Source organism: Hyla sarda, unplaced genomic scaffold, assembly GCF_029499605.1.
Source record: "Hyla sarda isolate aHylSar1 unplaced genomic scaffold, aHylSar1.hap1 scaffold_320, whole genome shotgun sequence".
Taxonomy (NCBI): Eukaryota; Metazoa; Chordata; class Amphibia; order Anura; family Hylidae; genus Hyla; species Hyla sarda.
The window spans coordinates 317,092-330,000 of NW_026609934.1; the positions used below are offsets into that span (position 1 = coordinate 317,092).

At 52.1% G+C, this 12,909-nt stretch overlaps 1 long non-coding RNA gene across 1 annotated transcript; it reads left to right on the plus strand.

The window, feature by feature from the left end:
• The first annotated feature begins 334 nt into the window (after window positions 1-334).
• On the plus strand, window positions 335-11,550 carry LOC130329623 (uncharacterized). The gene is made up of 3 exons (XR_008873156.1): window positions 335-464; window positions 10,469-11,060; window positions 11,402-11,550. It is a non-coding gene; the product is annotated as an uncharacterized LOC130329623 (long non-coding RNA).
• The last annotated feature ends 1,359 nt before the right edge of the window (window positions 11,551-12,909 follow it).

Below are 12,909 nucleotides of genomic sequence, written 5' to 3' on the forward strand. Positions count from 1 at the left end.
TGCACAGACGCTCTTCTCGTGGTTACTATGCACAGACGCTCTTCTCGTGGTTACTATGCACAGAGGCTCTTCCCCTGGTTGCTATGCACAGACGCTCTTCCCCTGGTTACTATGCACAGACGCTCTTCTCGTGGTTGCTATGCACAGACGCTCTTCTCGTGGTTACTATGCACAGCGGCTCTTCCTGTGACGTGTGGCATCACGTGCTCCCTTCATTCTCTGCTTCTCCTCTGACTCCTCCCCCTCCCTGATAGTCTCTATTTCTCCGTCCTCGCGCGAGACCTCTCTAGTGACCACGCCCCTTTGTTGGTAACCACGCCCACGGCTCCTAATGATCAGTCATACTTTCTTCCCACAAGCGATGACACTGCAGTGGGCGTGTCCTGTTTGTCACGTGGACCCGCTGACCCGGAAGTTGAGACTGGAGAACGACGGTGACTGCTGGAGATAAACCGGGAGACGGGGTGAGTAACCGGGGAGGAGGAGCATACGGGGGAGTGAAAGAAAGAGAGGAACCGGGTGACAGGAGGAGAAGGAGAGGAACAGGGTGACAGGAGGAGAAGGAGAGGAACAGGGTGACAGGAGGAGGAGGAGAGGAACCGGGCGACAGGAGGAGAGGAACAGGGTGACAGGAGGAGAAGGAGAGGAACAGGGTGACAGGAGGAGGAGGAGAGGAACAGGGTGACAGGAGGAGGAGGAGAGGAACCGGGCGACAGGAGGAGAGGAACAGGGTGACAGGAGGAGAAGGAGAGGAACAGGGTGACAGGAGGAGGAGGAGAGGAACAGGGTGACAGGAGGAGGAGGAGAGGAACCGGGCGACAGGAGGAGAGGAACAGGGTGACAGGAGGAGAAGGAGAGGAACAGGGTGACAGGAGGAGGAGGAGAGGAACAGGGTGACAGGAGGAGGAGGAGGAGAGGAACCGGGCGACAGGAGGAGAGGAACAGGGTGACAGGAGGAGAAGGAGAGGAACAGGGTGACAGGAGGAGGAGGAGAGGAACAGGGTGACAGGAGGAGGAGGAACAGGGTGACAGGAGGAGAGGAACAGGGTGACAGGAGGAGGAAAGAGGGTGACAGGAGAAGTAGAGAAACAGGGTGACAGGAGGAGGAGGAGAGGAACAGGGTGACAGGAGGAGGAGGAGAGGAACAGGGTGACAGGAGGAGGAGGAGAGGAACAGGGTGACAGGAGGAGGAGGAGAGGAACAGGGTGACAGGAGGAGAAGGAGAGGAACAGGGTGACAGGAGGAGGTGGAGAGGAACAGGGTGACAGGAGGAGGAGGAGAGGAACAGGGTGACAGGAGGAGGAGGAGAGGAACAGGGTGACAGGAGGAGGAGGAGAGGAACAGGGTGACAGGAGGAGGAGGAGAGGAACAGGGTGACAGGAGGAGGAGGAGAGGAACAGGGTGACAGGAGGAGGAGGAGAGGAACAGGGTGACAGGAGGAGGAGGAGAGGAACAGGGTGACAGGAGGAGGAGAGGAACAGGGTGACAGGAGGAGGAGAGGAACAGGGTGACAGGAGGAGAGGAACAGGGTGACAGGAGGAGAAGGAGAGGAACAGGGTGACAGGAGGAGGCGGAGAGGAACAGGGTGACAGGAGGAGGAGGAGAGGAACAGGGTGACAGGAGGAGGAGGAGAGGAACAGGGTGACAGGAGGAGGAGGAGAGGAACAGGGTGACAGGAGGAGGAGGAGAGGAACAGGGTGACAGGAGGAGGAGGAGAGGAACAGGGTGACAGGAGGAGAGGAACAGGGTGACAGGAGGAGAGGAACAGGGTGACAGGAGGAGAGGAACAGGGTGACAGGAGGAGAGGAACAGGGTGACAGGAGGAGAGGAACAGGGTGACAGGAGGAGGAGGAGAGGAACAGGGTGACAGGAGGAGGAGGAGAGGAACAGGGTGACAGGAGGAGGAGGAGGAGAGGAACAGGGTGACAGGAGGAGGAGGAGAGGAACAGGGTGACAGGAGGAGGAGGAGAGGAACAGGGTGACAGGAGGAGGAGGAGAGGAACAGGGTGACAGGAGGAGGAGGAGAGGAACAGGGTGACAGGAGGAGGAGGAGAGGAACAGGGTGACAGGAGGAGGAGGAGAGGAACAGGGTGACAGGAGGAGGAGGAGAGGAACAGGGTGACAGGAGGAGGAGGAGAGGAACAGGGTGACAGGAGGAGGAGGAGAGGAACAGGGTGACAGGAGGAGGAGAGAGGGTGACAGGAGAAGTAGAGAAACAGGGTGACAGGAGGAGGAGGAGAGGAACAGGGTGACAGGAGGAGAAGAAGAGGAACAGGGTGACAGGAGGAGAAGGAGAGGAACAGGGTGACAGGAGGAGAGGAACAGGGTGACAGGAGGAGAGGAACAGGGTGACAGGAGGAGGAGGAGAGGAACAGGGTGACAGGAGGAGGAGGAGAGGAACAGGGTGACAGGAGGAGGAGGAGAGGAACAGGGTGACAGGAGGAGGAGGAGAGGAACAGGGTGACAGGAGGAGGAGGAGGAGAGGAACAGGGTGACAGGAGGAGAGGAATAGGGTGACAGGAGGAGAGGAACAGGGTGACAGGAGGAGAGGAACAGGGTGACAGGAGGAGGAGGAGAGGAACAGGGTGACAGGAGGAGAAGGAGAGGAACAGGGTGACAGGAGGAGGAGGAGAGGAACAGGGTGACAGGAGGAGGAGGAGAGGAACAGGGTGACAGGAGGAGAGGAACAGGGTGACAGGAGGAGAGGAACAGGGTGACAGGAGGAGAGGAACAGGGTGACAGGAGGAGAAGGAGAGGAACAGGGTGACAGGAGGAGGAGTAGAGGAACAGGGTGACAGGAGGAGGAGGAGAGGAACAGGGTGACAGGAGGAGGAGGAGAGGAACAGGGTGACAGGAGGAGGAGGAGAGGAACAGGGTGACAGGAGGAGGAGGAGAGGAACAGGGTGACAGGAGGAGGAGGAGAGGAACAGGGTGACAGGAGGAGGAGGAGAGGAACAGGGTGACAGGAGGAGGAGGAGAGGAACAGGGTGACAGGAGGAGGAGGAGAGGAACAGGGTGACAGGAGGAGGAGGAGAGGAACAGGGTGACAGGAGGAGAGGAACAGGGTGACAGGAGGAGAGGAACAGGGTGACAGGAGGAGAGGAACAGGGTGACAGGAGGAGGAGAGAGGGTGACAGGAGAAGTAGAGAAACAGGGTGACAGGAGGAGGAGGAGAGGAACAGGGTGACAGGAGGAGAAGGAGAGGAACAGGGTGACAGGAGGAGAAGGAGAGGAACAGGGTGACAGGAGGAGAGGAACAGGGTGACAGGAGGAGGAGGAGAGGAACAGGGTGACAGGAGGAGGAGGAGAGGAACAGGGTGACAGGAGGAGAGGAACAGGGTGACAGGAGGAGAGGAACAGGGTGACAGGAGGAGGAGAGAGGGTGACAGGAGAAGTAGAGAAACAGGGTGACAGGAGGAGGAGGAGAGGAACAGGGTGACAGGAGTAGAGGAGAGGAACAGGGTGACAGGAGGAGGAGGAGAGGAACAGGGTGACAGGAGGAGGAGGAGAGGAACAGGGTGACAGGAGGAGGAGGAGGAGAGGAACAGGGTGACAGGAGGAGGAGGAGGAGAGGAACAGGGTGACAGGAGGAGGAGGAGGAGAGGAACAGGGTGACAGGAGGAGGAGGAGGAGGAGAGGAACAGGGTGACAGGAGGAGGAGGAGAGGAACAGGGTGACAGGAGGAGGAGAGGTTGATTCGAGAAAGAAAAGGGAACAGAAGACCAGCGCACCCTGTGCCGTTACCTCATGGGGATATGAGTAAAGTGGAATGGGAATGAAAACTGCTCACCTTGTCGTGTTGCACTGCGAGCGCGACACCGTTGTAGGCTTTGTATAGAACTATGGTGATCCGCAGCAGCCTGTGTCCTTCCGTTTCTCGAGATAGTCGAGGCGGTTCAGTCAAGATGCGAGTTCTGTGTTCATGGCAGAGGTCACAGATTAGAAAAATCGGATACTTCTCTGGCGCTCGCAGGATCCGTGTTGGTTTTCAATCAGGTAAAGACTTCAGGTTTGATAATGAATTCAGTCTTTATTTCTTCATAAAAAAACAGACAACGCATTTCGAGGGGTCACCCCTCTTCCTCAGGTCATGGGTACAGTGACAAGTAACATAATGCTTTTCATATACAAAAAAAACCCGCGAAAAACCCCAGAATGTGGGCTGGTCGGGTGACGTCACTGACATGCGTATGACATGCGTACGTGTCAGGGAGGAACAGAAGAAAAAGGTAAACAAAGGAACCATGTGCTTTGCGATGTTGACAACAGTATTGAAAAATGCTCATAATGTCATTATTCTGTGAATATGTGTAAGAGGGGAACAAGTGATTTCGAGTTTTGTGGTGTTTCTATGGCGGTGAATTCACCAGGTCCGGTGCTGACGCGAAGTGTCGTCCAATCGTAGGTGCGTGCTGGTGCTGCGTTCTAAGATATTGTTGGGGTCCCTGGTGACTGTCGCCGTCTTCTGCTGCAGTTGGCAGGCCGGAGGGGCTGTGGAGGTACCTGGAAGCCGCTGTAGTCCCCCCTGCCTGCGGACCACCGCTGCCCCGCGCATGCGTGGACGGCCGTATATCAGCGGGGCTGGAGGTGAGTGGTTCGCAGGTGCGGGAGGACTCCACTGTCAGCAATTGTGATGTTGGCCACATTATAACAGATAACTACTGCTTTGGCATAAGGATGTGAAGCAAAACAAATAAACAAATATATAATAATGTATCAGATTGCCGTTATGAGCGCTGGAGGCGCAGTCCCATATATTATTGGTGGCGCTGGTGTCAGGGTTCCACATATTGACAGTGGCATATTAACACGGGGGTGGAAAGGCATCTGTGTATTGTGTACTAGTAAAATGAACATCCAGGTGTCGTGTTGTCATGATGACAACAAGAATGTGGGTACACATAGAGACTACACAGTAGGCGCCTGAGATGCGGACGTCCACTGTTTGGACGCATGCCAAGGTGGGTAAAGGGTTTATATGTCTTTGTAGATGGTAATATTCGGCGCATATCGAGGAGGAAGTAATCGCCAAGGTATGGTGGTTTGGTGGACGTGGACCTGTATGGTTGGATGTAGTGCAAACCCGTCAGAGGGTGCCTAGATTGGGTAGCTCAAGGGTCTGAGTGTTTTGGATCACATGCATTGCTCAGTTCAGATAGGCATGCCTATCTAAGGGCGGAGTGAAACTGTGTAAGACTTAGGGGCTGAGGAGCTAGGGGTTTAGCTCCTGGCAAATGGCTCAATTTTGGGGATATTTCTAGGACGGGGAGGGAAAAAAATGATGTGGAGGTCAGTGTATTAATTCTGTTATTTCATTCAGGCCCTGAGGCTGTAAGGAATTTAGGCTGAAGATCCAAAACATCTCTTTTCTGACTAGTGCTTCGAATCTGTTGGTAAGATGTCCCGGCACTTGGTCAATTGGTATAATTGTTATGGGGTTGGTGCTTCCAGGGTGATGTCGGCTGCAGTGACGCGATAATCCGTGCAGTTGGTAACCTTTCCTTATGTTAGCCCGATGTTGGTTCAATCTAATATGTAGGGGTTGTGTGGTCCTGCCCACATATTGCTTCCTATATTCACATTGGATGAGGTACACAATGTAGTTGGATTGACATGTGAGATGTTTCTTTATGGGGAAAGATTGTCCAGTGTTGGTACCGGTACCAACACTGGACAATCCAACCATACAGGTCCACGTCCACCAAACCACCATACCTTGGCGATTACTTCCTCCTCGATATGCGCCGAATATTACCATCTACAAAGACATATAAACCCTTTACCCACCTTGGCATGCGTCCAAACAGTGGACGTCCGCATCTCAGGCGCCTACTGTGTAGTCTCTATGTGTACCCACATTCTTGTTGTCATCATGACAACACGACACCTGGATGTTCATTTTACTAGTACACAATACACAGATGCCTTTCCACCCCCGTGTTAATATGCCACTGTCAATATGTGGAACCCTGACACCAGCGCCCCCAATAATATATGGGACTGCGCCTCCAGCGCTCATAACGGCAATCTGATACATTATTATATATTTGTTTTGCTTCACATCCTTATGCCAAAGCAGTAGTTATCTGTTATAATGTGGCCAACATCACAATTGCTGACAGTGGAGTCCTCCCGCACCTGCGAACCACTCACCTCCAGCCCCGCTGATATACGGCCGTCCACGCATGCGCGGGGCAGCGGTGGTCCGCAGGCAGGGGGACTACAGCGGCTTCCAGGTACCTCCACAGCCCCTCCGGCCTGCCAACTGCAGCAGAAGACGGCGACAGTCACCAGGGACCCCAACAATATCTTAGAACGCAGCACCAGCACGCACCTACGATTGGACGACACTTCGCGTCAGCACCGGACCTGGTGAATTCACCGCCATAGAAACACCACAAAACTCGAAATCACTTGTTCCCCTCTTACACATATTCACAGAATAATGACATTATGAGCATTTTTCAATACTGTTGTCAACATCGCAAAGCACATGGTTCCTTTGTTTACCTTTTTCTTCTGTTCCTCCCTGACACGTACGCATGTCATACGCATGTCAGTGACGTCACCCGACCAGCCCACATTCTGGGGTTTTTCGCGGGTTTTTTTGTATATGAAAAGCATTATGTTACTTGTCACTGTACCCATGACCTGAGGAAGAGGGGTGACCCCTCGAAATGCGTTGTCTGTTTTTTTTATGAAGAAATAAAGACTGAATTCATTATCAAACCTGAAGTCTTTACCTGATTGAAAACCAACACGGATCCTGCGAGCGCCAGAGAAGTATCCGATTTTTCTAATCTGTGACCTCTGCCATGAACACAGAACTCGCATCAGGAGGAGGAGAGGAGCAGAGTGACAGGAGGAGGAGGAGTGGAGTGGAGTGACAGGAGGAGAGAGGGGAACAGGAGGAGAGGAATCGGGTGACTGGAGGAGAGGAACAGGGTGACATTAGGAGGAGGAGAGGAGCAGAGTGACAGGAGGAGGAGGAGCGGAGTGGAGTGACAGGAGGAGGAGAGGGAGGAATTTATCCAGGGTAGTGTAGTGGCTTTGTATGGTTTCTCCTTTGCCTCATTTTCTGTAACTTTTCAATTCAAAATTAAATTCTTGTGTAAAGGAAAAGTCTCAAATTACTAATTTACATAACACTCTCATTGCACTGTCTCTCTCTGTACTGTAGCGCTCTCGTTTGTACTGTCGCTCTCTACTGTAGCGCTCTCGTTGTACTGTCTCTACTGTAGCGATCTCGTTGTACTGGGCTCGTTTTACTGTCGCTCTCTGTACTGTAGCGATCTAGTTGTACTGGCTCTCTGTACTGTAGCGCTCTCATTGCACTGTCTCTCTCTGTACTGTAGCGCTCTCATTGCGCTGTCTCTCTCTGTACTGTAGCACTCTCGTCGTACTGTAGCACTCTCTGTTGTACTGTCTCTGTACTGTAGCACTCTCATTGCACTGTCTCTCTCTGTACTGTAGCGCTCTCATTGCACTGTCTCTCTCTGTACTGTAACGCTCTTGTTGCACTGTCTCTCTGTACTGTAGCGCTCTCATTGTATTGTCTCTGTACTGTAGCACTCTCGTTGTACTGTAGCACTCTCATTTACTGTCTCTCTGTGCTGTAGTACTCTCGTTGTACTGTCTCTGTACTGTAGCACTCTCGTACTGTAGTACTCTCGTCATACTGTCTCTCTCTACTGTAGCGATCTCGTTGTACTGGCTCTCTGTACTGTAGCGATCTCATTGTACTGTCTCTGTACTGTAGTACTCTCGTCATACTGTCTCTCTGTACTGTAGCGCTCTCGTTGTACTGTCGCTCTCTGTACTGTAGCAATCTCGTTGTACTGGCTTTCTGTACTGTAGCACTCTCATTGTACTGTCGCTCTCTGTACTCTAGCGATCTCGTTGTACTGTCGCTCTCTGTACTGTAGCGATCTCATTGTACTGTCTCTGTACTGTAGCGATCTCGGTTGTACTGGCTCTCTGTACTGTAGCACTCTCGTTGTACTGTGGCTCTCTGTACTGTAGCGATCTCGTTGTACTGGCTCTCTGTACTGTAGCACTCTCGTTGTACTGTAGCGATCTCATTGTACTGTCTCTGTACTGTAGTGATCTCGTTGTACTGGTTCTCTGTACTGTAGCGATCTCGTTGTACTGGCCTCTCTGTACTGTAGCGATCTCGTTGTACTGGCTCTCTCTACTGTAGCGATCTCGTTGTACTGTCGCTCTCTGTACTGTAGCGATCTCGTTGTACTGGCTCTCTGTACTGTAGCGATCTTGTTGTACGGTCGCTCTCTACTGTAGCGATCTCGTTGTACGGTCGCTCTCTACTGTAGCGATCTCGTTGTACTGTCGCTCTCTACTGTAGCGATCTCGTTGTACTGTCGCTCTCTGTACTGTAGCGATCTCGTTGTACTGGCTCTCTCTGTACTGTAGCGCTCTCATTGCGCTGTCTCTCTCTGTACTGTAGCACTCTCGTCGTACTGTAGCACTCTCGTTGTACTGTCTCTGTACTGTAGCACTCTCATTGCACTGTCTCTCTCTGTACTGTAGCGCTCTCATTGCACTGTCTCTCTCTGTACTGTAACGCTCTTGTTGCACTGTCTCTCTGTACTGTAGCGCTCTCATTGTATTGTCTCTGTACTGTAGCACTCTCGTTGTACTGTAGCACTCTCATTTACTGTCTCTCTGTGCTGTAGTACTCTCGTTGTACTGTCTCTGTACTGTAGCACTCTCGTACTGTAGTACTCTCGTCATACTGTCTCTCTCTACTGTAGCGATCTCGTTGTACTGGCTCTCTGTACTGTAGCGATCTCATTGTACTGTCTCTGTACTGTAGTACTCTCGTCATACTGTCTCTCTGTACTGTAGCGCTCTCGTTGTACTGTCGCTCTCTGTACTGTAGCAATCTCGTTGTACTGGCTTTCTGTACTGTAGCACTCTCATTGTACTGTCGCTCTCTGTACTCTAGCGATCTCGTTGTACTGTCGCTCTCTGTACTGTAGCGATCTCATTGTACTGTCTCTGTACTGTAGCGATCTCGTTGTACTGGCTCTCTGTACTGTAGCACTCTCGTTGTACTGTGGCTCTCTGTACTGTAGCGATCTCGTTGTACTGGCTCTCTGTACTGTAGCACTCTCGTTGTACTGTAGCGATCTCATTGTACTGTCTCTGTACTGTAGTGATCTCGTTGTACTGTTCTCTGTACTGTAGCGATCTCGTTGTACTGGCTCTCTGTACTGTAGCGATCTCGTTGTACTGGCTCTCTCTACTGTAGCGATCTCGTTGTACTGTCGCTCTCTGTACTGTAGCGATCTCGTTGTACTGGCTCTCTGTACTGTAGCGATCTTGTTGTACGGTCGCTCTCTACTGTAGCGATCTCGTTGTACGGTCGCTCTCTACTGTAGCGATCTCGTTGTACTGTCGCTCTCTACTGTAGCGATCTCGTTGTACTGGCTCTCTGTACTGTAGCGATCTCGTTGTACTGTCGCTCTCTACTGTAGCGATCTCGTTGTACTGTCGCTCTCTACTGTAGCGATTTCGATGTACTGTAGTGATCTCGTTGTACTGTCTCTGTACTGTAGTGATCTCCTTGTACTGTAGCGCTCTTGTTGTACTGTCGCTCTCTGTACTGTCGCTCTCTGTACTGTAGCGATTTCGTTGTACTGGTTCTCTGTACTGTAGCGCTCTCGTTGTACTGTCGCTCTCTACTGTAGCGATCTCGTTGTACTGGTTCTCTGTACTGTAGCGATCTCGTTGTACTGGCTCTCTGTACGGTCGCTCTCTGTACTGTAGCGATCTCGTTGTACTGTCGCTCTCTACTGTAGCGATCTCGTTGTACTGTCGCTCTCTACTGTAGCGATCTCGTTGTACTGTAGCGATCTCGTTGTACTGTCTCTGTACTGTAGTGATCTCCTTGTACTGTAGCGCTCTTGTTGTACTGTCGCTCTCTGTACTGTAGCGATCTCCTTTGTATTGTCTCTCTGTACTGTAGCGCTCTCGTTGTACTGTCTCGTCTCTCCGTATTGTAGGGCTCAGTTTGCACTCTCGTCTATTCTGTACTGTCTCTTCTCTCTCCATACTGTAGCGCTCTTGTCGTACTGTCTCTTCTCTCTCTCTATACTGAAGCACTCTCATCGTACTGTCTCTTCTCTCTCTCCATACTGAAGCACTCTCATCGTACTGTCTCTTCTCTCTCTCCATACTGTAGCGCTCTCTTCATATTGTCCCTCTTCTCTCTCTCCATACTGAAGCGCTCTCATCGTACTGTCTCTTCTCTCTCTCCATACTGTAGCACTTTTGTCGTACTGTCTCTTCTCTCTCCATACTGTCGCGCTCTCGTTGCATTCGTCTATTATTCTTAGAGACACACCCCTCTGCACAGTTTGGCCCCTGCGTTGTGACTCACCATGGTTTAGTCTAACTTGTTGCGCTCTATTGAACATCTTAATGTTGTCACTTTCTCCCTTGTCAGTGTCGGCCATGTTGGTGGGGGAGCGGAGGAACGGCAATCTCCTGGTCCAGCTGGGTGTGAAGCTCCAGGCCCATCCGGAGGAGCTCCTGCGCCAGCGATGGAGCGTGGACGGTCACGTGGAGTATCTGATCCGCTGGGCGGTGCACAACACGGAGGAGCGGGGCCTGCCAACAATGGAGCCGCCTCCCAAGCGGAGAACAAGTCCTCCAATATCCTGATGTGGATGTCCGCCGAGGAGGTGTACAGCAACTGCCCCCACCCTGCTGGGGAAGCGGAAGCCTGAGGGGCCCGGGCTCCTAGAAGAGAAGACCTCCGGGGCCCCAGACGAGGGCGCTCTGCAGGAGATGACAGAAGATGTGCGGATGCTGGTGCAGAGAGCCGCCCGCCAGATGTCGCAGTCTTGTGGCCCCGACTCGTCCATCCTCAACACCATCCACGTGCTGAGCGCTTACGCCAGTATCGGCTCGCTGGCCGGAGTCTTCAGGGAGACGGGAGCGCTGGACCTGCTCATGAAGATGCTCTGCAACCCCGAGAAACAGATTCCGCAAGAACGCCGGCAAGATGCTGCGAGCGCTGGCGTCACATGATGCAGGTGGGAGGGGCAACGGTGTCCTGCACTGCATGATGGGTAGATGGTAGTCACATGATGCAGGTGGGAGGGGGCTCTGGGGTCCTGCACTGCATGATGGGTAGATGGTAGTCACATGTTAAGGAACTTGCTCTTGGAAAACCCTCGGGGGGGGGGGGGGGGGGGGAGGAGTCACCTGCTTTCCCAGCCCCCTGAATGGTCCCATCTAGTTGTGCGGTATCTCTGTGATGCCTTCTGTACTGCAGCCATCTTGGATGTCACCGAGCTTTCCTGGGAGTAGATAGCAGTGATGTGGGTGACTGTGAGCTCTCGCTCGGCCTGATGGGTAGTCATGTGTTTTGCAGGGAGTCGCGCCCACGTCTTGTTGTCCCTCAGTCAGCAGGACGGCATTGAACAACACATGGACTTTGAGTCGCGCTTTACACTCCTGCAGCTCTTCGCAGAGACCACCAGCTCGGAGGAACATTGCATCTCATTCGATGGCATCCACCTCCCTCAGGTAAGTGACTGCGGCTTATAGGGGAAGACACTGACTATGGGGGACTGCAGCCTCCCCTAATACTAGAGGCCGAGGAAGAGCTATGAGGTACAGAGGTTGGAGAACTCCCCAAATACTAGAGGCGAGGAAGAGCAACGGGGTACAGAGGCTGGAGACCTCACCAACTAATGGGGGACTGCATCCTCCCAAAATATTAGAGGCTGAGACTGAGGAGCAGCAACGGGGTATAGAGGCTGGAGACCTCCCCTAATACTAGAGGCTGAGGAATAGCAACGGGGTACAGAGGCTGGAGACCTCACCAACTATGGGGGACTGCAGCCTCCCCAAATACTAGAGGCGAGGAAGAGCAACGGGGTACAGAGGATGGAGACCTCCCCTAATACTAGAGGCCGAGGAAGAGCAACGGGGTACAGAGGATGGAGACCTCCCCTAATACTAGAGGCTGTGGAAGAGCAACGGGGTATAGAGGCTGGAGAGCTCCCCAACTATGGGGGACTGCATCCTCCCCAAATACTAGAGGCCGAGGAAGAGCAACAGGGTACAGAGGCTGGATACCTCACCTGTGTGATTCTGCATTTGATTGAGCTTACCATGAGCAGGCTCAACCAAGTGAACACAGATCAATGGAGTTCAATAGAACTGCATTGATCTGTGTGAGGGATCTGATTCCTCCTAATAATAAAGTATATTTATTATTTTGGTATTGGCACATGCGTAATTGTCCGATCTATTAAAATACAACATTATATATCCAGTACAGTCAATGGTGTTAACGTAAAAAAAAAAACATAAAAAATCCCAGAATTGCGTTTTTTTATGTTGATAACAACATATCCCAGAAAAAACGAAGTAAAAAGTGTTCAAAAAAGTCCGATCAATACCAAAATTACACCGATACAAATAGCAGATTAGGACCCAAAAATGAGCCATCATACAGCCCCCTACAGCCCAAGTATACGGAAAAATTTAAATATTATAGGTGTCAGGGGAATTTCTTTTTCTAAAATTCAAAAGTTTTATCCCTTGGACAAGTAGTTTTTTTATTTATTTTATTTTATATTTCCACACCCCTGTATGGGAGACTGCATCCTCCCCAAATACTAGAGGCGAAGACGCCCTATAGAGGTTTGGGGTTTGGCAGTGATATTTGCTTTCTCCTCTCGGATGTTTGGCCCCCTCCTCCTCCCTCATCGGATGTCTGGGCCCCCTCCTCCTCCTCTTCTTGGATGTTTGGCCCCCTCCTCCTCCTCTTCTTGGAATGTTTGGCCCCCTCCTCCTCTTCTTGGATATTTGGCCTCCTCCTCCTCCTCTTCTTGGATGTTTGGCCCCCTCCTCCTCCTCTTTCTTGGATGT